Source organism: Panthera leo, chromosome A2 (genome assembly GCF_018350215.1).
Source record: "Panthera leo isolate Ple1 chromosome A2, P.leo_Ple1_pat1.1, whole genome shotgun sequence".
Classification (NCBI taxonomy): domain Eukaryota; kingdom Metazoa; phylum Chordata; class Mammalia; order Carnivora; family Felidae; genus Panthera; species Panthera leo.
This window is the reverse complement of record NC_056680.1, coordinates 146,129,394-146,156,646: the sequence shown is the minus strand read 5'-3', so window position 1 is coordinate 146,156,646 and position 27,253 is coordinate 146,129,394. Positions and strand designations below refer to the sequence as shown.

The 27,253-nt window shown below is 50.6% G+C and overlaps 1 long non-coding RNA gene across 2 annotated transcripts in view; it reads left to right on the top strand.

The window, feature by feature from the left end:
- The window catches only part of LOC122211685, a 35,841-nt gene extending 9,407 nt beyond the window's left edge, over window positions 1-26,434 (top strand). Inside the window, exons 3-4 of one of the 2 annotated variants that reach the window (XR_006198776.1) lie at window positions 12,050-12,191; window positions 26,294-26,434. This is a non-coding gene — a long non-coding RNA (uncharacterized LOC122211685). Of the gene's footprint in view, window positions 1-12,049; window positions 12,192-23,951; window positions 24,124-26,293 lie in introns of those variants that run through there. The other variant, XR_006198777.1, reaches the window with a different exon arrangement.
- The last annotated feature ends 819 nt before the right edge of the window (window positions 26,435-27,253 follow it).

The following is a 27,253-nucleotide window of genomic DNA, read 5'->3' as shown; positions in this document are numbered from 1 at the left end:
TTCTGAGCTACTTCTTACTTGTGAGGCTGTGACCTTAAACGTAGGACTGAAGTGGAAGGAGCATGGACAATACCACATCACTTCTGCCACATCCCATTGGTCAGGACTCCTATGGCCAAACCTAGCGGCAAGAGTGTCTGGGAAATGTAGTCTTGCTACGCGCCTAGGCAAAATGAAGCGGGACTTAGAGAACACGTTGTGTTGTCTCTGCCTCTCCAATGTAACTCATGCTCCCAATGAGGGTATTTACTCCTTAAAGATATGTGTCCTGTTCAGTATAACTTTATTCCTCTCCTAGAAAGCACTAAATGCATTTTAACTGACTATTCAATCGTGGACCCATGGAAAAGACCATTCTCTGTTACTTCACACTCCAGTGTCACTAAAACTTGGGCATCATCTTTCGTCTCTGTCGCCTCTGTAATTTTGTAATGTATTTCCTAGGCCCTAGGAAACAATTGCCTGTCTACTGACTTTAGACTTTATGTGAGGATACAAAGTTTGACCTGTAAACAGCAGACACTCTTCAGATAGAGCACAGAGATAAGGGGAAGTCTGAGAGGCAGAATAATAGGGCAGAAATAGTCCTGGACTAGCAGTCAAGTCTGAAGTGTTTAGGAAGCGGAGATGTATCACATTAGTCATAAACACAGGGCTTGAATTCAGGGTTTTATGAGCTGAGAGGATGAAAGTCTGAAAGATGAGGACTCACATTGTACGTTTGTTGTAAGGATTAAATGAAATAGCACAAATAAAGTACTTAGCACAATACTTGTCAAACTGTAAAAATTAACAAGTGGTAGTTGATGTGGGAAACCAAGGCAGAAGGAAAAGGGAGATCAAATTAAATTTCCTTATAACCTGCAGCCCACTGACAACTACTTGAGGCAGACAGAGTATATTCCTTACTGTCTTAAAGCTTTGCTAGAGGGAAAAACAACCTTAGGTTGACAATAGCTAGGCCTCCAGGATCCTGGGAGTCCTCTTTGGAAAATTTCCCTTGCCTTTACCCCCGCCCCAATTCCCAAGTATATAATGAGTCGCTCCTCACAATCCTGGGGCAGCTCTTTCTGCCCAAGGGTCCTGTTCCCATGCTTTAATAAAACCACCGTTCTTGGTCTCAGGTGAGCGTCCCACTCTTGACCTTAGCTCAGGTCATGATCTCATGGCTCGTGGGTTCAAGCCCTGTGTCAAGCTTTGCACTAACAGCACAGAGCTTGCTTGGGATTCTCTCCCTCTCTCTCTGCACCTCCCCTGCTCACTCTCTCCCTCTCTCTCAAATAAATAAACATTAGAAATAACCAAAAAACCTCAGTTCTCTGGACCTAAGGAGTGTGGGCATTGGAGGAGCAGGGCTCTTGTGCAAAGAGCACAGAAAGGGGTCTGCAGGTCTCCCCTTTCAGAAAGTAAGGCAGGCAATTAGGGCTGTCACCATCTCTCTACCCAAAACTCCCTCCTGCCTCCTGTGGCTCCCCTGGGTTAAAAAAATAAAACTGCTGGGGTGCCTGAGTGGCTCAGTCGGTTGGGCGGCCGACTTCGGCTCGGGTCATGATCTCGCGGTCCGTGAGTTCGAGCCCCGCGTCGGGCTCTGTGCTGACAGCTCAGAGCCTGGAGCCTGTTTCGGATTCTGTGTCTCCCTCTCTCTGACCCTCCCCCATTCATGCTCTGTCTCTCTGTGTCTCATAAATAAACGTTAAAAAAAAATATATAAAAAAAAAAAAAAAACAAAAAAAAACTGCTTTAAAAAAAATTTTTTTTGATGTTTACTTATTTTTGAGAGAGAGCACAAGCGGGGGAGGGGCAGAGAGAGGGGGACAGAGGATCTGAGCTGGGCTCTGCACTAACAGCAGCAGCAAGCCTGATGTGGAGCTCAAACTCACAAAAGGCGGGATCATGACCTGAGCCCAAGTCAGACACTCAACCAACTGAGCCACCCCCCAAAAAAGTTTTAGAACTGCAGGGGGCTTTCCCTAACCTTGGGCCCCCCAGCCTTCTGTTCCAGGAAACTTCTTTTTTTTTTTTTTAAGTAATCTCTACACCCAATATGAGGCTTAAACTCACAACCCCGAGATCAAGAGTCACATGCTCTACAAACTAGCCAGCCAGGTGCCCCATTTCCCAGGAAACTTCCAAACACGGTACCTGAGCATTGCCCAGCACTAAATCACTGCAGCCTGGAGCATGAGACCAAACACTTGGCCTCATTCGTTCGGTCATTAACTATGATACACCAGGCACTAAGTGCTAGGGCACAGTTAGGTGAAGAAACTAGTCTCTGCCCTCCTTCCATTCAAGTTGGGAAGGCAACACAAAATAGGCAGTTAATTTCAGGTTGTAATCAGTATCACAAAGAAAAACCAGGTCGTAATGGGGTCACTAGGGTGGTTGAGAGGGACTTGTTCATCCACGTCACCCTCTCCCGGGCTAAGATGCAGGGGCTGCCAGCTGGGATGGAGAGAGGTATAGATAGGGAAAGTGAGAACAAAAGAGAAGGAAGGGTACAAGGAAAAGAGACTGGCTCATGGAGGGGCAGGGCCCATCCCGGTTAGCTGAGCCCTTTTAGGAGCCAAAAGCTGCTGGTGGCCCAGGGCCCTGGCTTTCCTGGTGCTCACCTTGAGTTCATACCCTCTGCCTCCAGGCTTTTTCCAGGGGCCCTCCTGTCCCCAAGTGTGAGAAGGGAGATGATTCATTTTCAGAAGTACCAAATAAAAGCTGTGCTGTTCAGTTAACAGTAAGTCTACAACCTGCTGGAAGTATGTACAAACCACCCCCAACGGTGGAGTCCTAAACCTTTTTATACACTTTATACACTTAACTTTATACCTTAACTTAACGCTATACCTTTATACACTTAACTTCCTGGTTCTTCTCCTGATTCAAGGGCTATTTTCGTGGGCTTTGCAATGAACATGCGCCATAGAAGAAAGGGAGGAGGGACTGGAAGTCTCAGGGTCACCTCAGGGAATGTACATTTGTTCCAATCAGACTACTTGTTGCCTTACGTGGGCATAGGAGACTTCCAGGAAAGGCCGAAACCTCTGGAGCACTCAGCCAATGAGGAACCAGGGGAGGGACCTGCGTGCTAGGAGATAAATTACCTGCTGTGACTGCCCTGGATGTGCCTCTCCATCAGACACCTGCTCTTGCAGGAATATTGATTAAAGCCTGGCTTCGCTGTGCTCCGAGTCTCGGCGTTCCTCCTTTGACTGGGCTTGTTTCACATACCAAGGTTGTGAGTTTGTAACGGCCTGGGAGTGGCCCCAGGGGAGACCTCTGAAGGAGACAGCTGGACACCCCAAGTGTGACCGCCAAACATCTTGGTGCCCCAACATGACCTGGTTGGAATCATTGGTTTCTGATGGAAGGGTGGAAGCAGCACAGCTTTTCTCTGAAAATCAAGTGGCCCCTGGAGGCAGCTGTCATTTTGATGGGGCTGTGTATGCAAGACTCTCCTGGGGCTGCCTGTCTAGGAGCTCAGGAAACAGGAGCCCCAGGGAGCGGGGAGTCACCACTTCGTGACAGCCACAGCAGCCCAGCCTGGAACTAAGAGCAGACACCAGGAGGACTGACTCAGGACTGCTCTGGAGACAGGGGCAGCAGCCAGGAGAAACTCAGGCCTCAGCCTTCCCAGGTGCCCCACAGCTCGCTCCCAGAAGGCCACTGACCCATCTCTACCCTGTAGTACCCCAGTCCACCGTGTAGGCCCCCTTGTCCATGAAGGACAACCCTCCTGGGTTTCCATCCAGGAGATCAAGAATTCTCTCCTGGATGGGAATCATGTGCTCACTCGTAAATACTGACACTTCTATGTGGCAACAGATACCAAAAAAGGAAAGAAAACAATCCTTCTTTTAAGGAGATCACAATCTCCTAGAGCAGATTAGGAACTAAGCATGAGGAGTGCCGGGCATATGTGCGCGTGTAAATGTAAGAGTGTGTGTGTGTGTGTGTGTGTGTGTGCGCGCGCGCGTGTGTATGTGTGTGTGTCACATATGACACTGCAAGCCCATGAGAGGCCACCTCACCCAGCCTGGGCCTTTTGGAGGGATGAATGGAACCTGCTGGGCTGAGTGCAAGAGTCCTTCAAGGGAGCAAAGAAGTAGGGGATCAACATGTCCACCGAGTGAAAATGGGGAATGCATGGATGCCTCCTCAATATACTTACGCTAAATAAACATCAGCCATAACTCGCTTCCCGATTTTATTTGAACCAGGGCTTCTGCAGACCCACCACGTCTGCAGACAATACACCATTAGCCATGCTTGCAAGTGGCAAAACAGTCCTGTCCCCTTTTGTTATCAAATTTTTGGTGGGGGAGTCATGAGAGAGAAGTATGAGAAGTTTCAAATGCAACAAAAGCTCTCCAGGATGAAAGTAGGGTGACAATTGTCCCAATTTTAGCCCCAAATGTTCTGCATCCTGGGAAATCCTTGGTCCCAGGGAATCCAGGACAATGGGTCACCCTAAAAGAGACAGTGCAAAAGGGACAGGAAACCAGGGACCTGGCTAGCTGGTCAGTTAACCACCTTGGGGAAGGGAGGGTTGGCTGCAGGTGATGGAGAGGGTGTGTCTATATGTGATGGAGGAAACACTTCTCCTTTGGTAGCATTAACCCCACCTCTCTCCCCCACCCTCATTGTCACCCCATTCTGAATGCTCCTGGGCAGACTCCAGACAGCAGCCCCCCAACAGTGCTTCCTGACCTCTCAATAACCCCTTGGGGGCGCACAATGGGCTTGCATCCCTCTTAGACAGAAACAACATGCCTGGCATTGTCCCTGGTCTTATAGCAAGCCCCAGTGGAGTTGGGCTTTGGCAATGTCTCCAAGCAGCTATCTTTAACCCGTTCCTGCCCAGTACACATGGACCCCCTTGCTCACATTCTGTGCCCCTGCTACAGCCTTGAACCCTGACTGATGGCCCATGGAGGGAGGGGGATGATGTCCAGGCAGCTTGAGCTACGGACACTATGACTCTTCGAGTCTTCTCCTCTGAAAGGAGACATCTGACCTCCCCCCCACCCCAGCCAAGGCAGGGTCAGGAGGAGCAGCAATGTTGTTCTACTGATGCCACGCGTCTACCAGACCCCACATCTACCCGAAAGCCACCAGTCACGCTCAATGCCGCCTCTGTTGCGAGGTTGCTCGTGAAAAGCCCCTGTGTTGTGGCTCCTGGCTCCAGTGAGGTCTTCGATACAAGGTCTCCATTCATGCCACGCTGGCCCTCCTCGGCTGCACAGGCAGCCCCTGCTCCCTGAGGAAAGCTGCCTGGGGTACAGGGTGGATCTTCCCCTCAGCTTCCACAAAGGCCAAGCACATACTGCCTGTATTCCCTCCCTCCACCCAGCACCGCCTTCCATCTGCCTTCTGGGAAACCCTGACACAGGTGCAGAGAAGCAGGGCAGGAATGGACACCACAGTGGGTCCTGGAGAGCCTGTACCTCTCCATTAACACCCATCCAAGCTCCTGGCTGCCACAAAACATCAATGAGAGGACACACACAACGAAACATACAAAGGAAGCATACAAACTGTCTGAAAGGGATCTACCTCTAGAGACTGAATGGACAGTCCGCTCTGGGGAATGGGGCAACTTTATTGGTTGGAGAGCTGGTTGACTGGCTTTTTGAAGCTTATGGAGCATGGTGAGTCCTGTAGTATTCTGTAGGGCATTCACACTCCAAGCAATGGAAGAGAGCAGTGGTTCTCAAACATGAGCATGCACCAGAATCATCTGGAAGGCTTGGTACAGCACAGATGGCTGGACTACCCACCAGAGACAGTGGTTCATCAGGCCTGGGGTGGAGCCTGGGAATTTGCATTCTTACCAAGTTCCCGGGAGATGCGGATGCTGTGGTCAGAGGACCTCTCTGTAAGAACCATCATAATAGGGATACCTGGTGGTTCAGTCGGTTGAGAGTCCAACACTTGGTCTCAGCTCAGGTCTTATCTCATGGTTCTGAGTTCAAGTCCTGCATTGAGCTCCATGCTGGGCATAGACTCTACTTAAAAAAAAAATAAAAAGTAAGAACCATCACAATAGGGTCTCCCCTGTTAAAAAAAAAAAAAGAGAGAGAGAGACAATAGGCCCAAAATGGAGTCACTTGTGCTAAGGCCGATGTCACCTAACCAAACTGCTGTTTCAGCCTTTCCCAGGAATGTAATTTTAACCAGTCAGTCTGGAATTTCCTGGTCAACACCAGTGACGAAATCTCCCTGACAGACTCCCAGCATGCTCCAAAGGAAGGTGACCTTGCCTGAAACAATCTACTCCTTGCTGGAATCACTACCTTGCCCTGATTCTTTCTGCCTATAAGTTTTCCCTTTTGTACAGCTTCTTGGAGCTCCTTTCCACTTGCTGGATGGGATGCCGCCGATTCATGAATCATTGAATAAAGCCAGTAAGATCTTTACACGTATTCACTTGAATTTTGTTTTTTAACACCCCTGACCTCAAGATTATAAATCATTTGAGTTCCCAAAGGCAGTTCCAAAGCAAAAAGTACCCACAAATGCAGTGCAGACTAAATACATCCAAACTGAGGGGATTTGGGGGAAAAAGAGGTAGACATGTATTGAGCACTTATTACAATGTTCTCATCATCTCACATGATCATCATAAAGTCCTATAAGGTGGGTAATCATTTCCCAACTTCACAGATGAGGGAAGAGAAAGGTTCAAGGTCCATCCTTTCCCCAAGGATAAGTAAGGGTGTCAGGCTACTCAGCGCTCTGAGGCCAGGCCTGCCTGAATGAGGGGAGGTGGGGTTTGTCAGAGGAGCTTCCTAGAGGAAAAGGAACTCAAGCTGGATGGTGAATGTGATGGGCAGTGAAGAGGGGAGGAGAGTTGGTGAAATGCCATGTTGAAATGGGGGACAGGAGGAGGGGAAGGGAGGTGCCCTCCATATTGGATGGGATAAGAGTCAAGGAGGTAAGAACAGACTGTTTGGGGAGAGGGGTGGGATAAATGGCAGGAGAGGGTGGCCCTGTTGAGGAGCAGTGAGAGGTGAGTTGTAGAGACTGGGAAGAGGGGACCCTGGGCTGCTGTCAGACCTTGAGTGCCACACCAAGACCACTGAGCCTGATACAGTGGTCAGCAGGTGCTCCTGAGTGTTCTAACATTGGCAATGGCATTGATGTGGGAAACAAAAGCAGAATTTAAAAAATAAAATTCCCTTATAACTTACAGCCCATTGACAAGTCTTTGAGACAGGCAGAGTGACATTCCTCTAGGAGCTCAGCTGCCCCCATGATGACACTTTGCTAAGGGGCAAAAGGCAATCTAACAGTATCCTGACCCCCAGAATCCTGTAAGTCTGCTTTAACATATAAAAACTCCTTTGGAAACTTCCTTTATCTCTACCCCCCAAGATATATGTTGGTAATCATCCTCAAAGCTTAAGCCTCACTGATATCCATCTGAAGGGTCTCATGACTGAGCTTTTACTAAACAGCAATAAATGACCTTTTCCTAACAGCAGCTAGCCCCTCAGGGTCCTGGAAACCTTGTTGCCAAAATTCCTTAGAGACTTAATGGGATCCCTAACCTCCTCTCAACCTGAAGGTATATAATCAGTCACTCTTCACAACCCCAGTGCAGCTCTTTCTGCCTATGGGTCCTGGTGCTGTGCTTTAATAAAACCACCCTTTTGCACCAAAGAGGTCAAGAATTCTTCCTTGCCCATCGGCTCCGAACCTCAACACTCCAAACCACATCAGCATGACTAGGCTAGGGCATGAGGAAAGCTGGGGAGCTAGGCGCATGCCAGCAGGGAGCAAGGAGAGAGCCTGCAGTCAGCCTACCAAGTTGTAGTTCAGGGCAGTCAGTGAACAAGGTTATTCCCTAATATTGCCATCTGATAAGTGGAACAGTCCATGTAGGACTGTGCAACCCAATGTGGGTTTTTGTTTTTTGGTTTTTTGGTTTTTTTAGATTTTATTTTTAAGTCATCTCTACCCCAACATGGGGGTCAAACTTACAACCCCGAGATCAAAAGTCACATGCTCCACCAACTAAGCCAGCCAGACGCCTCCTGTGCAATCCAATGTTATCATTCCCATGCCACCCCCTCAAGATTTTCTATAGGTTGTTATCTTCTGCTTTTTCTCACCTTCTGATGGGTCACAGTGACCCCCAAAGAACGCAGCATTCTGCAGGGAAAGAAAAGGAAATTAGTGGTAAATAAATGGGCACAGTGCGGCCAGCAGACATTTCCCCAGACTGCCAAGGGCCTCAGGACCGTGAGTCGTCCCTGTCTGTGTTTCAAAGGTGTCTTAAAATGAGAATTCTGTGGGCTCTTTCCCAGTCTCTTTCTTCACTCCTCATGACGTCCTGGAAGCTTATTCCCTTTTGGTCAGCCTCCAAAGGCCAAGGAGAAACAAAAGAACCCTGAGCCGAATGAGGCTCCTTTCAAAGGCCCTCCCTCAGAAAGTGAGGACATTCTCATTGCCCTGGAGTGGGTGAGGTGCCTGGGTCTCCCCAACCCGCCATCACAGCAGTTACCCTCCCGCTGGCGGGGGGGGGGGGGGGGGGAGGGGGGGCAGGCAAGCAGGGGAGCCTGTGGGCTGCCCCCCGCCGTGTCCCTTCACCAGGCCCACCCACTACCTGGGTTCACAGAGGTATCTTCTTACAGGAGCACAAGAGCAGGAGGCTTAGCAGGGAGATTCCTAATTTCATTTGTCCTCAGATCCAATCTTTTAGCGAGTGGGCAGCAGGCCAGGCCAGGCCCATAGAAGAAAGCCACCATTCCCATCGTGGTGCTGGTGGAGCCGAGCCAGAGGGTGGGGGAGACGCTGTTTGCAAGAGGCACTTTGGAAATTCCTCACATTTTTTGGCTTTTGTCTCTGGGCATTGAGATGGAGATCCACGTTTGACTCTACCCAGAGCTCTGGGACTCTCCTTTGCATTCAAAAGGAAGCTCCTAGCTGAGAGCAGAAAGAATTTGGTGGCTGTTTTCTCATCTCAATGACCAATTGAGTCATTTGGGGGTAGGGGGTACAGCAGAGAGACCGGTTTTCTTTTGCTGCTTCTTTACTACATTTCCTTCTCTTTCACCTCTGGCCCCAGCACCAGGCCCAAGTCCTAAGTGATGTAAGTGTGACACCTTTTCAGAGAAGAGCTGCCCTCTTGTGCTCTCAGGGCCCCATGGGAACATCAAAGGCACCTGCACGCCACCGGAAGATCTGACTGGGAGCCAGGACGCCTGGGTACCGAGGACTCTGCAAGACCCCAAGCAAACCATTGCAGACTTGAACACCTGGTTCCTGCCCCCTCCCGACGTGGACAGGAGTTTGGTCCTATCCTCCCATTTCCCATCCCAGTAGTGGTCAGGGAGGGTTGGATGTAAGACCAGCGTTAATGAGGGACGGGGATGCCAGAGCAAGGCTCCATGAAAACAATGGCCAGAATCCCCTGTAGGCCTGTAATTTCAGAGTTCCACATTCCTCTCTGTCCAGCAAGGCTCCTGCAGTTGTTGTGAAGGAAGATCCCTGAATTACCAGTTTGGGAGCCTGTTCTTTCGTTCTCCCGCTGAACTGGCGCCCCTCTCCCATCAGATGCCACTTTGCAAATCAACTGATTCGCAAGCAGCAGGGTGGGAGGAAGAGAGGAAGCAGGGAGCCTCCATGCTGTGACTAAGGTCACTCTGTGCTCCTGAATGCCATCAATTAGCTTCTCCTCCGTTCATTCTCTTCCTGAGTCTGTCAAAATACCTACTCTTGGAAGGACTCAAGTCACTGTATCTCCTTTATGACCGAAATTAAGTCTTCATCAAGAATAACTGGCCCAAAGGAGGGGAGACCCTACAGATAAAATGAAGCAGAAGCTTCTGTGACAGTTTCCCAGTGGTTTCTCAGAGACACTCGTCCCTACTGTCAAGTTTTGTCCCCACCAGCCCAACCGCACTGACTTGAAAGTCAGAACTCCCTCCAGAAAGTTAAAAGAAAACTGATGTAGGGGCAGCAGCCATTGATGAAGAGTGCGCCAGGCCACCATAACTCACTGCAGGACCTCAGGGAGTCACTTAACCTCTGAGCTTCAGGCCTCTCTGAAAAATGAATGGGTTGGCAAGATCTCCAATGTCCCTGGCAGACGTGACAGCCTAAAGCTTGAGTGTGAGCGCCACATCCTACCCAGGGAGCAACTCATCCATATCCCCTTGCTGCTGTTGAGGTGCTGGCCCTGCCCCAAGGGACTGGCTGTGGCTGGAACCCACACCCTTCGTGGTCTCAACACCCCTCTGGGTGCCTGTGCAGTGAGAACCACAGGCAGACAACAGCCACCCTTCTGGGCATCATGGGCGCTCCAGCCCAGACTGGTCATTTCTCCAGACGCTCGGAGTCTTCCAGGGCTTTCGGGGGGGCAGGGGGGGGACTTCTGAATTGTGGGTCACAGACTAAGCAGACTCTTGGAACTCATCTGGATTCTTGCAACTTCTCCAAGAGTGTGTCTACTCCTACTTTTTTTTTTTTCCTTTCCAACTTCAAGAAACACATTTTCTTGTGAAAAGGGATTACACTGCATTGGTAGCCACAGCACTGCACCCTCTCCTCTCCCGAAGATGAGCCGAGCAACTGCTCTGCCATGACATCCTGGGCATCCACAAAGATGGCCCTTTTTTCCCCTTTGCGCTGGATGCCTCCACCTTCTGTGTGAAGGGATGAGGCAGCCTTCACTTGCACCAGACTAGGTCCGCTTCAGCCACAAGCTCTCTTCAGATCTCTGCTTGTGTCAGTGCATGTGGGTGTGCCCGAGTGAGTGTTGTGTCTCTCACTCTCTGTGTATCTCTCAGGGTTTGGATCTCTCTATGTCTCTTAGCGTTGCAGGATTTCCTACCTCAATACCTGGTGTTCGTTTTCTCGCCACTTGGAGGAACAAAGAGGTGGACATAAAATGAGCAGCAGGCAAAAGTTTAGTAGAGCATAAGATGACAAAGTAAGAATAGGATGAAAGTTCTCTTTAAAGAGAGGGGGCAGGGGTGCCTGGGTGGCTCAGTCATTTGAGCGTCTGACTTCAGCTCAGGTCATAATCTCCCAGTCTGTGGGTTCGAGCCTCACATCGGACTCTGTGCGGACAGCTCAGAGCCTGGAGCCTGCTTGGGATTCTGTGTCTCCCTCTCTCTCTGCCCCTGCCCCACTCATGCTCTGTCTCTCTCCCTCTCTCAAAAATAAATAACAACATTAAATAAATAAATACATACAGAAATAAAGAAAGAAAAAGAAAAAGAAAGAAAGAAAGGGGGCATTCGAGGTGAATACCCATGGACTGTAGGCAAGGGTCTTTGTCTTATAGGGTTCTGGTCAGCACCCCCCTTTTTCTCCCTCATTCCTTCTGAGGCTCTACCCTTATTGGTTGGATAACTCTAGGTGCTGGGTTGTCCATCCCTGATCGGCTCGACTCAGTTGTGTGAGGAATCAGACTATGGTCATGCTGTCCCTTGTATAACATAAGTTTTATGGTTTACTTATTTTTAGTTAGGTATTTTGATTGTCAAGCTCCTGAGGGGAACCTGAAGGGAGGAGGTGGTGTCTGTTACATTCTTAAGAGGAACCTTACCCCCAAGGGGTTCTCTGTGGTCCCTGCTCCCAGTATTGTTCCAAAATACATGTTTTTCCCACCCATGGACCTCAGGTCCCAACTTTTCCCTGCCTATTTTATCGTATCTTTGTCTATCATATTAGCGTTCTGTCTTTCACTCTGTCCGTGTGTGTGTGTGTGTGTGTGTGTGTGTCCCTGGCATCTCTGCACACGTCTCCTCTGGGTCAATGTGCAGGCGATCCCGTGGAGGCATCCTATTTTCTCCTTCCACTCAGTGCCCAACTTCTCAAGTGTTTTCTACAGGTAACCAGTTGTGGGCCCCCCAAAACCAGCCTCTGTTCGACACCTGTGTACCGGCAGAGGCCAGAGTCAGCACAACCAACCTCCCTCCGAAAACACAAGGATAAGGTCCAAAGTACTGATGCGCGACGCACATTTTACACGGATGACGGGGAGAGATGGTATCCGCCATTCAGTCAAGCTTCCTTGAGACGTTTTTTTTTCTCTCTCCAGAATTCCTCTGAAAGCATCACTTCATCACGTGGTTTACATCGGACGGAGGAGCAGGCCCCGAAGACCTGCCGCAAGGGCAGCCCCCTTGCTGTGCGGCACCCTGTGAGCCGGGGCGTGTGGGCCACAGCTGATTGGATCAAGGGTGAGCACCTGACCCGAGCGCTGCCCCTCTATTGGTCAGCCAGCCTCCTAGAGGTAACCAGGCCGAGGGGCTCGCGAAACCTGAGCCTATACTTTGGGAATTCGGGTCCATGTAGAGGGAGCCGGAGTGAGGGCGTTGTCAGTGAGAGAAGCAGAATGAGGAGGAAAGAAAATCGAGAAGAAAGAGAGATTGAGATAGGTCCGTGGCAGAGTAGGATTGAGTAGGGCCAAGCGCTCCTTCTGGCAAGAAGCTGCAGATCCAGGGCCGTGCGAAGTCCTGGAGGCGCTATCACCATGCACCTTGCATCCCTGGTGCCTATCTTGGCCACCAGCCAGCCTCAGTGAGGTCCCCATACAGCTTGTTACAGGGGCCTGTATGCATTCCCGAAACACCTGCTCCCCAGAACCACACCCCGTGTGTCTTCATACAGGTTAGGAGTACTGCTCGCTGGGGGCTCTGGTGCCCTTCCTGGAGTTATAATCTGTGAAACTGAGGCCCTGGGGGGAAGTGTGCCTTGATTCACTATTTCCAGATTTCAAGGTTGGGAGGGACCACCACCGAGAGGCTTTCCTCCCCCATCGTGTCCTTCCAAGACCCTCAGTGAGGACACTTCTTCCGCATTGTCCGGTCAAGAGAAATTCCAGATCTCTGTGTTTGGGTGGTGAGGACCATTCATAAGCACCCACTATTTGGTTGGGTCCCCATGAGTCCCCTCCACCCAATGTGTTCACTCTGCCTGGGCCATACAGTACAAGGGGAGTGAGTGAAACTGGAGAAGAATGTGTGGAAGTTTGTGGCTTTCATCTCTTAAACAAATAGCAAATTCCTCCAGGCCAACGCTGCAGGCATTAAACAATGATGTGTTCGGGAAGGCTCTAAGGCGTTACCTTAGCAACGCCCAGGCTGTTTTCAGGCAAGATCTCATTAAAGAGGAAAAAGAACAAAAATAATAAAGGGACGAGTCTGGATGGGGTCCAGGAATGGGGGTCTTTTGGCTGAGTGTGTGTGTTTTGTGTTCTGATGTGTTTGCAGCCTGCCTTTCAGCTAAGTTTCCTCTCAGCTCCCGGGTGGGGTCCACGGTGAAGGTCACCCACTGGCATACTAATGGCAGCTAAGAAAAGATAGCATGCTACATGGAGGACGGGTAGGAACGGGAAGGACATCATAGCAGGGACCACCTCAGCGGAAGAGATGTGTATAAAGCCTGCCAGGCTGGCTCTTGAAATCAAAAGGTCATGGGAGAAAGAGGGCAAGTCTCTGCGCGTGTGACCAACGCTTACGCCTTAGGGCAGAGGCCTGCAAGGTGGCAATCCATCAGACCCTTGCTACTCACACTGTGATCTGCCGACCAACAGCAGAGGCAGCACTGGGGAGCTTGACAGAAATCCAGAATGTCAGGCTGCCCCAGGCCTACAGACCAAGTCTGCATTTTCACAAGACCCCCAGGTGATTCATGTGTGAGCTGCAGCTTGGGAAGTGCTGGGCAGGACCTACCTTTGTTGTGTGGAGGCATCTGCTAAAATAAGGTGGCTCTCTCACACAAACACAGGCATATCCAGTTTGCTGATAATGCACTTGGGTATGTTTGCTTGCTTGCTTGCTCTAAATACTTTAAGTAATCTCTATACCCATCGTAGGGCTTGAACTTACAACCTATAGGATCAAGAGTAGCATGCTGTGTCTACTGAGGCAGCCAGGCATCCTGGTGTGTTTCTTTGTTTTTTAATGTTTATTTGTTTATTTTGAGAGAGAAGAGAGAGAGAGCACTTGCATGCACAAGCCCATGCAGGGGAGGGACAGAAAAAGAGGGAGCAAGAGGGAATCCCAAGCAGTCTCTAGGCTGTCAGTGCAGAGCCCAACACAGAGCTCCATCCCATGTGCTATAAGCTCCTGACCTAAGGTGAAATCAAGAGTCTAATGCTCAACTGACTGAGCCAGTGTGTGTGTGTGTGTGTGTGTGTGTGTGTGTGTGTGTGTGTGTGTGTGTTTATAAAGTTTATTTATTTATTTTGCAAGAGAGAGAGACAGCATGAGTGGGGGGGGGGGGGGGGGGGGAGGCAGAGGGAACAGAGACAGAGAATCCCAAGCAGTGTGGGGCTGAAACCCATGAAACCATGAGATCATGACCACAGCCGAAACCAAGAATTGGATGCTTAACTGACTAAGCCACCCAGGAGCCCTGTTTTTTAACATTGATTCTTTGTGGTGATGATGACAATGATGGTGCTGATGATGAAGGGGACATTAAGTACTATAATGGTTTGGATTGTGTGCCCACAAAGAGATATGTTCAAGTCTTAACTCTTGTACCTGTGAGTGTGACCTTATTTGGAAAGCAGCTCAGGTCATGATCTCACAGTTTGTGGATACGAGCCCTGCATTGGGTTTTCTGCTGTCAGTACAGAGCCCTATTTGGATCCTCTGTCCCCCTCTCTCTCTGCCCTTCCCCTGCTAGTGCTTTGTCTGTCTCTCTCTCAAAAATAAATGAAAGAAAGAAAGAAAGAAAGAAAGAAAGAAAGAAAGAAAGAAAAGAAAGAAAGAAAAGAAAGAAAGAAGAGGGAGGGAGGAAGGGAGGAAGGGAGGAAGAAAGAAAGAAATAGGGTCTTTGCAGATATAATCACGTTAAGACTTGGTCATTAGGGTGGGCCCTAATCCAATAACTGGTGTCCTCATAAAAAGAGAGAAATTTGTATTCAGACACCCAGGGAGGATGTTGTGTGATGACAGAGGCAGAGATTAGAGATGCTGTCACAGAATGCCAAGGATCGCTGATGGCTACCAGAAGCTAGGACAGAGGCCTGGAACAGATTCCCCTCAGAGCCCCTAAGGAGGAGCCGACCTGATTTCAAACTTGCAGCCTCTGGAACTGTGAGACAATAATTTCTGTTGTGTTAAACCCATCCAGTGCGTGGTGCTTTGTTACAGCAGGCCCAGGACACTGATGTAGAAGCCTTTTTTTATTTTTTATTTTTTAATGTTTACTTACTTTTGAGAGAGAGAGAGAGACAGAGACAGAGACAGAGACAGAGCCCAAGCAGGGGAGGGGCAGAGAGAGAGGGAGACACAGAATCCTAAGCAGGCTCCAGGCTCCGCACTGTCAGCACAGAGCCCGATGCAAGGCTTGAACCCACGGACCACAAGATCATGACCTGAGCCGAAGTTGGACGCTCAACTGACTGAGCCTCCCAGGTGCCCTGAGAGAGAGAATCTTAAGTAGTCTCGACACTCAGCACAGAGCCTGACATGGGGCTTGAACCCGTGACCTGAACTCAAGACCTGAACTGAGATCAAGAGTTGGCCGCTTAACAAACCGAGCCACCCGGGCGCCCCCTAAAGCAACTCCATTTAAGTTATCTTGTGAAAGCGGAGGCAGATTAGGTGTTTTATTCAGTTTTACAAATAAGAGAGTCCCCTTATTACTCTGAGAGGTCACAAAAGTGAGGGAGTGCTGCAGCTGGGCCTGGCCCAGTGCTCTGTCATGCCTGCCTAGTCTGTTAGGGACTCACCCCAAGGGGCCGTGGGCCTGCTGAGCAGCCTGTGTACCTGTATGTACCCATCCCTTGGCAGCTGTCCTGTACCTGCTGCCACTGGCCCTGAGGACACCAAGTAAGGAAGAGGCAAGACTCAGGCCACAGGGTTCCTCTCATCTCCGTGTCTCCCGTCCACATCATATGGATTCACTGGTGTCACCAGTAGTGTGCGTCCTAGTCCACACTGGACGGGGCCCAAGTATGCAACCTTCTTGTTCTCCAGAAGTTTGTATTTAGTTGTCAAGTGTCACCCGAGAGTGACGTTTTCCCAAACCCTCTGGTTTTATTTTCTTTATCACACTTAACACCATCCATAGTGCTCCGGCTTATTTATATAATTACTGTTATATTTCCTGTTTTCGTTACTTGAATGTAAATTCTTGTCCCCACAATAGAGCTTTATCCATGACAGTTTCTCAGTAAAGAATGGGAAATGAGCCTGTTAAAAATATGGCATGTGCCTGTACTGAAATGTCAAGCAGCCCCTGAAAAAAAAAAGTTGGGTCCGTGTGCCTTCTGTGGAAAGGTGGCTGTGACCTTACTGAAGGAGGGGAGTGATTTGAACAGTGATACACATTGTTTGATCCTGTTTTTAAACATATGTCACTAATATAAACAGCTAACTGTTGGCAGGGGCTGCCTCTTGGAAGTGGCATTAGAGGGGAGTGTGGTGTGAACCCGGAGCCCAGGACCGGGACCGGGGCCAGGCTAAAGGAGTGGGGGACAAGTCAGTTACTCGCAGAGACAGAGATTATACTGAAGTCAGGGGAGGAACATGCGAGAGGGACACCAAGGACAAATCCTACCTCGGTCAAGGGCTGACCAGGCCACAGGTCTGGGGAGCCTCTTGTCCCTTTTTCCATTCCTGCTGCCATTGAACTGTGCAAGCCTGGGAAGGGTGGCAGCTGGTGGGAGTCTACAGGAAGAGCATCCCGGCTGCTCCCCTGGGACATAATGGGGGAGCCCCCAAGAACCGTTAGGCTCATTGGGGAAAGCCAGTAACAGAAGTGTGGAGCGGGCGCTCAGCTGTGAGGTCGGGGGTTGGTCTGGTGGGTGGGTTAAGACTGGTGACAGAATGTGACCAGGGGGATATGCTGGGAAGTGGACACCACCCCAATTTATCTTCCACCCTCCGTGACCGTGACAAAGGTACACACGCACCCAGATGCTCTCGTGGGCAGAGAAAGGCGGCTTCTCTCTGCGTCTCTCCTGCCCTCATGGAGACTGCGGTGTGACTGGGGCATTTTAAAGTTCAGCCCAAGCTCCCCCACCCATTGCCGCCTGAGGGATAAGGAGTAACCTCCCCTGCCCTGACCTTCTCCCACCCCCGCCCCCAAAGCAGCAACTCTTTTAGGAGAGCCTCCCACAAATTTCCTGCACTTGGCCGAAGTGCTCTTCCTTATACAAGCCCCTGCTCTCCTGCCTCTCTCGCCTATAAACCTCTGGCTGTTTCCTCTGAGTAAAGGCTCCTTCCTCCCCATTCCCCCTGGTGTCCTGGGTCCAGGTGACCGAAGCTGGGTCACGAGCTTCCTTAAACCAGCACTGAGGGAGCTCTGAGTCCCTGTTTGGCACCAGCCTAGATTCTGGTTTAGCTCTGTTGCAGTGAGTCCCTAAACTTCTCAGCCTGTACGTCCTCACCCAAAAGCAGAGCAGAGCTGTCTCTAGGATTAAAGTGATGCAGAGGCAGAGAACCACCCCCCCGCCACCCCCCCGCCCCCAAACCTGCCAGGAACATAAAAGCTGTTCAGTAAAGGATGAGGTTGTTGTATCAGAGTGTGCTCTGTTCTCAGCACCTCACTGGACACCACGAGGAAATAAAGATCAATGAGCTGATGTGCCCATACCCACATCCCAGAAGCCAGTGATCTGCTTGGAGAAACAAGACGGGTCTGCAGGGAGAGAAATTTCTGGAGACTAGGAGGGACGGGTCAAGTAGTAATAACTCCAGGCAGCACCTGGCCTCACGTATTCCGCACCCACCCTTCCCCCAGCCGTGGCTGTAGCAGCCAGCTTTGCCAGCGCCTGTCAGATGCACCTGTCACCATTCTGCCCCCCAGGCTCCTCCATGACCGGGTACTCTGGACACTCATGCACGTGACAGGATAATTCTTGGCCAGTGGGGGAATGGGAGCTTCTGGGTATATGCTGTCCCATTCTTCACAGGACAATTCTGAGACCCTTTCTATGTTTCCCTCAGAGGTTTCCAGCAGGATGGAGCCCCAGCTGCCACGGCAGCAGCCAGCCTGGAAGGGCTTCTTTGGACTGGCTTGCCCTCCTTCCCGCTTTGCTCTCTTCAAGCCCCACTCCTAGTCTTTGGGATCATTTTCTTTATTTTTTTCACTTGCTTTATTTGGGGGGGTATTTTATAAAATGAGCCACCTATGGTGCCTGGGTGGCTCGGTCAGTTAAGCATCTGACTCTTGATTTTGGCTCAGGTCATGATTTCATGGTTTGTGAGTTCAAGCCCCGCATTGGGCTCTGTGATGACAGTGCAGAGACTGCTTGGGATTCTCTCCTTCTGCCCCTCCCCAGCTCACGCATGCTTCCTCTCTCTCTCTCTCTCTCTCTCTCTGTCTCTCAAAATAAATAAATAAACCTTAAATTTTTTTTTTTTTTTAAATGAGCCACCTAGGTCCAGGTGCTCACCTCAGGCTTTCTTTCCCAGTGGGAACGAAGTGCAGTGGCTCAAGGCACAGGCTGTAAGCTCAGACTGACTTTGTGGCTGTCTGGGGCTGCGAGCTAGGGCAAGGAGGAGTGGCATCTGTTCATTTACTCTGAGTGTACTAATCAGGGCTCTCTGGAGAAACAGAACCAACAGGATACCTAGAGATACATACAAAAGGAGATTTACTGTAGGAATTGGCTCGTGCCATTATGGAGACCAAGAAGTCCCAAGATCTGCCATTTGCAGGCTGGAGAACCAGGAAAGCTGGTGAGATAATTCAGTCTGAGGGAGAAGGCAGACACCCTCAAGAATGCACCCAGAAACAGTTTACCCACTCTCTGGGCATCCATCCCTCAGTCAGTCAAGTTGACCTATAAAGTTAATCATTATGCTAAGGGTTGCTGTGAAGTTCACCTGAGAGAGAAGGTTTAGCATTGACATTGAAGATACAGTCTCTGGAGCCAGACTCCTAGATTCTTCAGCTTGTTACCTGTGTGACCCTGGAGGAGTCACTTAACCTCTCTGTGCCTCAGTTTTCTAAAATGTAGCATGGGGATGATAGTAACAGTGCCCACCTCCCAGGGTTGTGAGCATTGAACAAGTTAATACATGGATCTGAAGCAGTCTCCCCCTGTTAAGTGTCTGCAAAGTGTCTGCAAAGCACTTGCAGAGTACCTGTCACTATGGAAAACACTAGATAAAGTATAAGCCTGGTACAAGAAAAGGTATTAACCTTGTAAGGCTAGTATAAGAAAGTATAGGACAATATTTTTTTTATTTGTTTTGAGATGGGGAGGAAGGGGGGGGGGGGGAGAGAGAATTCCAAGCAGGCTCTGTGCCGTCAGCACAGAGCCCAATGTGGAACTTGAACCCACAAACAGCAAGACCATGATCTGAACCAAAATCCAGATCAGACACTTAGACTGACTGAGCCACCCAGGCATCCCCATAGGAGAATATTTTTGTGACTTAGAAACTGGAAAGGACATCTTAAAATTTCAAAAGCATGCACAAAAATTTAAAAGTTTGATTTTGGGGGGGATGCTTGGGTGGCTCAGTCGATTAAGCGTCCAACTTTGGCTCAGGTCATGATCTCTTGGTTTATGAGTTCTGTGCTAAAAGCTTTGAATCCTCTGTTTCCCTCTCTCTCTGCCCCTCCCCTGCTCATGCACACAATCTCTCTCTCTCTCAAAAATAAACACTGAAAAAAAATAAAAGTTTCCTTTTTCTACATCAAAATGAAGGCCTCATTGACAAAGAAGGATACTATGAACAAAATTAATAGACAGATGATAGAATGGGAGAAGCCATTGCCAGGTCTAAAACCAACACTGAGTTTATTCTAATTCTAGGTAAAATCTAGAATATACAAAGGACAGGGGTAGGGCATCAAGCCCAACAGAAGACAGACAGGCCTAAGGTACGAACAGACCACATGGGGGGAGAAAGCTCAGAGGCACATGAAGTGCTCTGTGGTTGGTAACAAGATAGGCAAGTTGGGAGTGGAACGGTGTGGCCATTCTGGAAAGCACTGTGGCAGGACCCATTCCTTGGCTACCCAAGGAAAAGCTCACCCAGGTCTGTGGGGCAGGGTTGGGGGGCTGTGCTCTGGATGTTCCCTGCAGCGTTGTCTCTAGGGGGCGAAGGAGTTGTCACCTTGACCCTAACCAATACCTCATCAATGTTTGCTGTTACTGCGTAGTCTAATCAGAGGAAATCAAAACCTGAAGTGGGGAAGGACAGTGACAAGAGACATCATGACATCTTCTTCCTTGTCATGAGTCCAGCCACTGACCAGAAGAACAGATGTGGTCAGTGACTCGTCTCCCTCTCTCTCTCCCTCTCTCTTTCTGTCATGCACACACACTCGAGTGTGCATACACATGCAGGACAGTGGAAGAGGCCCAGTTTGTTCGCTTTTTTAAAATTATTTCTGTAATGTTTATTTTTGAGAGACAGAGTATGAGTCGGGAGGAGCAGGGAGAGAGGGAGACACAGAATCAGAAGCAGGCTCCAGGCTCTGAGCTGTCAGCACAGAGCCCGACACGGGGCTCGAACCCATGGACCGCGAGATCATGACCTGAGCCAAAGTCAGATGCGTAACTCACTGAGCCACCTAGGTGCGCCCAGGAAGCCCAGTGTTTAAGCCTGGGTGCCGGTAGGATGGCAGTGCCAGCAGGAGAGTCAGGAACTGAGGTGCAGAACCAGGTGTGAGGTCCTGTAGAGACGGCCATGAGAAAACGTGCTGCAGTGAGGCCCGTGTGTGGATGGAGCAAAGCCTTGCCGGGAGGCCCGGAGAGGACCGCAGGGGCCGGGGCCAGTGCCCGGGCCCGGCTCCCCATCCTCGCCCCCGGGGTGTCTCAGTGCAGCGGGCTCAGCACATGGCCACAGCCCCACCCACTGCCATAAGCCTGTTTTACGGGAAGCTCTGAGCCGGGAGCTGGCGGAGGGCAGCGGGCCTGAACCAGGAAAGCGCCCACGAAGGTGTCCCTGTCCGGGGTCTGGGAGCCGAGCCTTCAAGGACAAAGATACTTTTTGAGGTGGAGAGGATGGGCAGGGCCTTCCACAGAGAGGAAATGGCGCAAACAGGGGCCCAGAGACAGGAAAACACATAGACCAGGAGGTCCCCGGGAGGGCAAGGTGGGCACGGTGGCTGCCTGCGGCCTGGAACTGAATCCTGAAGGCGTCTCGTGGTGGTTTCGGGCTTCAGAGCGTGTTCTGAAGTCGCCGAGGGCCACCGCTGCCACAGCGCTGTTTTCAAGGGGGTGAGGGTGCGAGCTGGGCCCGGAGCCTGCCAGGACTGCCCGCCCCTCACACCACGGGCACGCGCCCCCGCTGGCCGGCGCTGCACACACGTGCTACTCACGCGTACACACACGTACCCGCACCCCCGCACACGGGCCGCACGCTCGTACCGTATACACGTACTACGCACACCCCCCACGGTATACTGGACCCACAGACCTCACGCGCACTGCACACGCACACACACGCACACACCCTCACACACACACACCGCACAACATACTGTACTTACAGTCCCCACACCCACTGCGCGCGGGCGCACACACACACACACACACACACACAGTACACACACGTACCGCACCCACGCACGCCCCACGCCCACCGCACAGCCGTACCCCACGCGTGCATGCTGCACACACACATATCTACGGCACACATACTTCACCCCCATACCACACCCCACACACCACACACGTTACACCCACACATCACACATACTCAACTTCTACAACCACCAGCCCACACACGCACGCACTGCACCACCCCGGGGCCGTGCCTCCAGTAAATGCGGGCAGGCAACTGATTCCCGGACAACCTGAAACAGTAAAACATAAAGAGCCTGCGATCCCAGGGCACTCGGGGCACTCGAATTTAGGGGCACTCGGACCCCGAGTAAGTTCCAAAGCTTCTGGACTTGAGGGAACTTCCTGTCTCCATTTCCCATCAGAATCACAGGGGCTTCTGCCTGGCAGGGCCCGGGGGATGAGACGCCCCCTCCCCAGGTGCAGCCCCACACCTCCCCCCTCTGACGCACCCTGGCACCTTCCTGTCTCGAAGGACCCTGTCCCCAGAGGGCCCTCTTGCCTTTCCTCCGGTAAGCACAGGTTATCTGTCCATCTGCTGGCCACTGGCCTGTTTATCTTCTTAGGACTCTTCCTGAAATAGCTCCGGGTTATCTAAGCTGCTAGAGCGGGCAGGCCGGCCTGCCTGACAGCCCCCCTCCCGCAGAGAGTCCCTCACTGGCGGCTTTCAACTCCTTCAATCCAGGCCCGAATTCCACACATTATTGAGCCAAGCTGGAGATCTTCCTGGGAAGGGCCAGCACCCCCGCTCCCACGGGGTCCCCCCCATCCCCCCCGACCGCAGCCACAGGAGCACCAGGTGGCTTCTCCTCTCCCGTCCCTCGGCGAGGAGGCCGGGGTCCCTTCCCCAGCTCTCTCACTACACTCCTGGGCGGCTGCACACTTACACTCGCCAGTCCGGCCATCTCAAAGCTGGCAAACCCGTAGCCAAGCTCATCGGTCTTATCCCGAACCACTTACCTCTCCCACATGTCCCTCTGTTCAGGCATGTCAAAACTTTCCTAGACTCTCGAATGAAAGTCTCAGTCCTCCTGCCATCCTGGCAGTGCCCCCTCACCAGCCCTACTGCCCACACCCTCACCCCCTGCCCTTCCAGGTTGGAGTCCTCTGGCTGCTCCCCAGGCTCTCGATTCCGAGCCCTACACACCAGCTGTCAGGGTCATCGCCTTCATCTAGCATTTCACCCTGGCACTGCCCTGCTCAAGAACCTGCCATGGCTCCCCCATTAATGGCTGCATCCAGTCCAAACACATCTCAAGACACATCTGCACTTATTTAACATCAGAGCCTACCACTAAATTAGTACTGTCTCTGCTTCAGTCACACTAGTCCCCGCAGCCCCCATACAAGCGTGTTCTTTTGGGCCTCTGTGCCTGTGCTTGGGCTGACACGCTGACCAGCAATACCTTTCATTATCTCCGCCCCCTCACCAAGACTTCCTCCCCCTCCAAGTCCCAATTTTCCTTTTTTAAAATTTATTTTGAGAGAGAGAGAGTGTGTGTGCATGTGCGAACTGAGGAGGAGCGGGGTGGGGGGGGGGGTGGGGGTGGAGGGAGAGAGAAAGAATCCCAGGCAGGCTCTGCACTGTCAGGGCAGAGCCCAATGTGGGAGCTCTATCCCACGAACGATGAAATCATGACCTGAGCTGAAATCAAGAGTCTGACGCTCAACTGACTGAGCCACCCAGGTGCCCCCCAAGTCCCAATTTTCTTAAGTCCTCTTCAGTGGTTTCCCGTCATTCGTTTACTCAGCCACTGTTAATTGAGTGCTTGCTATGGAAAAGACTCTCTCGGGCCAGCCTCCCCTCTGAGCTCCAACGGCACCAGTAACTTTGGCCCCACACTTTGGCACAGAGTCCCTTGAGATTTTGTAATGTGTCACCATTGCAGGTCTGTGGCCCTCCACCAAGCCATAGCCCCTTGAGGGAGACAGCCCAGTCTTCCTCTTCCGTGCACCTCATGTGGTTCCTTTACAAGCTGCAGGTGCTGGTGGTTGTTTGGTTTTTGTTTTTGTTTTTTGTTCAGAGGGCTAGCATAGAACTGTCACCTCTTTGTTCAATCAAACAAAAACACTTATTTTTTAAAATTTATTAAAGTTTGTTTGTTTGTTTGTTAAGTAATCTCCATGCCCAACATGGGGCTCCAACTTGGAGATCAAAGGTCCTCTGCTCTTCTGATTGAGTCAGCCAGGGGCACCAAATAAACACATTTTTTAATTACTGGGATGTCATAAACAAAAGCACATTTTAACACTAAGAAAGTCATGTTAGGGAGGAAGGAAGAAGATAATGCCAGCATAAAGGACAGCCCTTAAAACTGAATACGCTTAGCAGCATGGGGAAATTCACATTTTTCTTTTTCTTCACTTCACAACATAATCTCAGAATGAAGTGATGGTCCTTTCAATGGAATAAATTTAGCAAGCTGGAAAATATATCACGTTTCTCTTTCTTCAGTTTACAGGGGACAGGGGACCACTTGACCAGCATTTATCCCAGTATCTGGGAGCCACTGTGTGCAGCTGAGCACAGCCCAAGGGAGCAGAGCGGGTGGTTAAAGTCTTCCGTCGTTGCCCAGAGAAGTGACCTGAGTCGCTGAGTCCCAAGATGCAGCTGGGAGCCAGGGACATGGCTTCCAATCCTTGAGCCTCTGTTTCAGACACATGGCCTGATTTTTTGCTCCACGAGGCTCACCTCTGTGGGCATGTAGGTATTCTGGATGCTGATTGCAGCCTACTCTGGGGCAGAGAAGTCCTGGGGTCCCAGGGGAGACAGGCGGGACAGAGACTCTGGAGTCTCGTTCGGGAGCAGAAAGCAAATGGGTCACAGAAGCAGACACCCCCACCCCGTGGCCTCACAGCTCCAAGCCAGTCTGGAGCAGAGCCGGGGTGGGACCTCGGGGCTTCTTTCTGTCCCCTGGCCCTGGGATCCTGCCCTCTCCCTGCTGTGTCTGAGCCAGGCTTCTTCAGAAGAGAAATACAACTGAAACTTTCCATGGCTCAGCCCTGGATCCCCCCGGCCTCTTCCATAAAAAGCCATCACTGCCTGGACAGGAGAAAGAGAGAGAATTTTTCCAAAGGATGTATGTGTGTATTGTTGGGAGCAGCAAGCATTTCGGTGAACTCTGGGTCACAGCACAGCCTGACAAATGGCAGGAAGTTCAGGACTTGGGCCTGACATTTGTTGCACAAAGACCCTACAGCCCGGCCAGGTGAGCTGGGTCTGGGGACCGACACAGGGCCACCGCCCGGCACTTCCTGCCCTTTGTTGGGCCATGTGACAGCCTTCCCAGCGCTCTAAATGGCCTTTCTTTCGTGCCTGACTCCTGTTCTTTATTTATGGAGAGGAGCTCCTCAATATAGAAACGGGTGGGCCCGGAGTCGGCAGCAGGATGTGGGAATGCAGACTGGCGGGATGCCCACCACCGGGGACAGGATCGCTGAATTAAAATAATGCGGCCGTATACACCCAATAATAAGCCTGCCCGGTATTTATATACCTGATGAGATGTTCCACACACTCCCCTGGCGCATGTCAGGGGATCACAAGCCTGCCCTGCCATCAGCACCCCTGTTGGCACCGTCTTCTGGTTCTCGTTGCCTAGTCTGACCCTCAAAGTCAGCATGGGCCCCATAGAAGGAAGGGACGGACCTTTTCTTTCTCCCAGAGCAAAATCTTTGCTGTCTGTGTGCTTCCTCAGGGTTAGTCTTTGCCTCCAGATAGGTGGTGTATGTGTTTGGGGGCCACAGGGCACACAGGACCTCTGTCGGATCCCAATCTTTTGTTCATTATCATCATTTACGAAGGAATTCTTTCTAAAAGTAGGCACACATGTTCCTGATGTCCCAGATAGAAGACCTAGAACAGAATTTGAGGTTTTCTTGGGAACTTGGGCTCTCAGGATCTCTGTATGAGCAGTGGAAAGAACTCTGGGCCAGGTAGGACAAGGAGACCTGGGTACCACTTAAGCTGCCCGGCTGGCTATGCAGACTTGAGCAAGTTCCTTCACCTCTCTGGCTCTCAGAGGTTGCCCTGTGTACCATGTGGTCATACAATGAGGTCAACACAAAAGTTATTGAGGTATACAGAAGGCCATTTTCCGCACACGCTAAATCACAGCTGACTCTGACTTTCAAAACCAGTTTTGCTAGATTTCCTTCTCTCCTACCTTGTTTTTAGGCTAATTTTAGACCACTGTTTATAGACCCATCCATAGTAGCAACTCTCTTTCAAGTTTGTAACATCTAAATCTGTTACAACTGGGGGCGCCTGGCTGGCTCAGTCCTGGAGCATGGGACTCTTGATCTGGGGGGTTGTGGGCTCCAGCCCCATATTGGGTGGAGACATGACTTAAAAAAAGAAAACCTGAAAAAAAAAAAAAAAAGGCGGGGCAGATGGGTGGCTCAGTCAGTTAAGCTTATGACTTCAGCTCAGGTCATGATCTCACAGTTCATGGGTTCAAGCCTCGCATCGGGCTCTGTGCTGACATCTCGGAGCCTGGAGCCTGCTTCAGATTCTGTGTCTCCCTCTCTGCCTGTCCCCTGCTCACACTCTGACTCTTTCTCAAAAATAAATATTAAAAAACTTTTTTAATAAAAAATAAATAAAAAGGCATAGCCACAACTATTATTTAAACCAAAAATAATAAACAAACAAATAAATAAACAGATAAATAAGTTTGCTAGAGCTATGTGCAAATTAAAAGTTAATAGGCCCAGAGTAAATATACAAATGTGTGTATTTATGTGTGTACTTTGTGGTGTATTTCTGACTAATCAATGACCTTTTTTCCTTCCTAGTTCTTGACTCTCTTCCAGAAGGATGGATTGTCAGAAATGTGAGATCTGGAACAGTGCAGTTCTACTGTACTTTTTTCATATATTCCTATGGTGCTTTCAGAGAACATACTAGAAATTTAATAAATCATTGTTGAACTGATAATTTCCCCTTCTACTCAAAATTCACCTAGAATAAAAGTCTGCCTCATGCAAGTTTATTTCTGAGCTCAGGTGCAGGATGCAAACTGGTCAGGCCTCCATGCTTGTCTGACAAACTCCTGGTCCTCTTCCTGCTCCCTACAAAGCGTATGTCCCCCGGGGGTGCCTGGGTGGCTCAGTTGGTCAAGCATCCAGCTTCAGCTCAGGTCATGAGCTCACATTTCATGAGTTCGAGCCCCACCTCAGGCCGTCGGCTGTCAGCACAGAGCCGGCTTCCGATCCCTTGCCCCCCTGACTCTGCCCCCTCTCAAAGATCAATAACCATTTAAAAAACAGGTGTCCCCTCCCTTTCCCATCGCCTCTTCCCTCCTTGCACGGACCCCCATCCTAATGCTCTCCCCCACAGCACTTCCCCCCAACACACACAGGAAAGACACGAGCGTAAATAGATGTCCCTCCCTTTCTCAGAGTGAGATTTGCAAGCCACACAGAGACATTCCAGAGAGGCTGAGCTCAAAAGAGGATAATAATGAACATTTGCATAGACTTCAAAATTCACAGAGTACGTCTGCACGCTGTACATCACTTACTGTGCAATCCTGAGATGGTAGTGCCAGCATGTGCTAGATTAACGGAGATCGGGTACAGCTGCGTTGTTTTCCAGGCCAATTTGGGAGCACAGGACTTTCGCGCTGTATCCAGCTATCTCAGCTGGGGGGGCTGCAAGGAAGCAGGGAGGGCAAGGGGTGTCCTGGGAGCTCCCCTTCTTCCAAGAAGGTAAAGACAGTTGTCTTTGAGGAGACAGGGAAAGGGGGAGGGGGC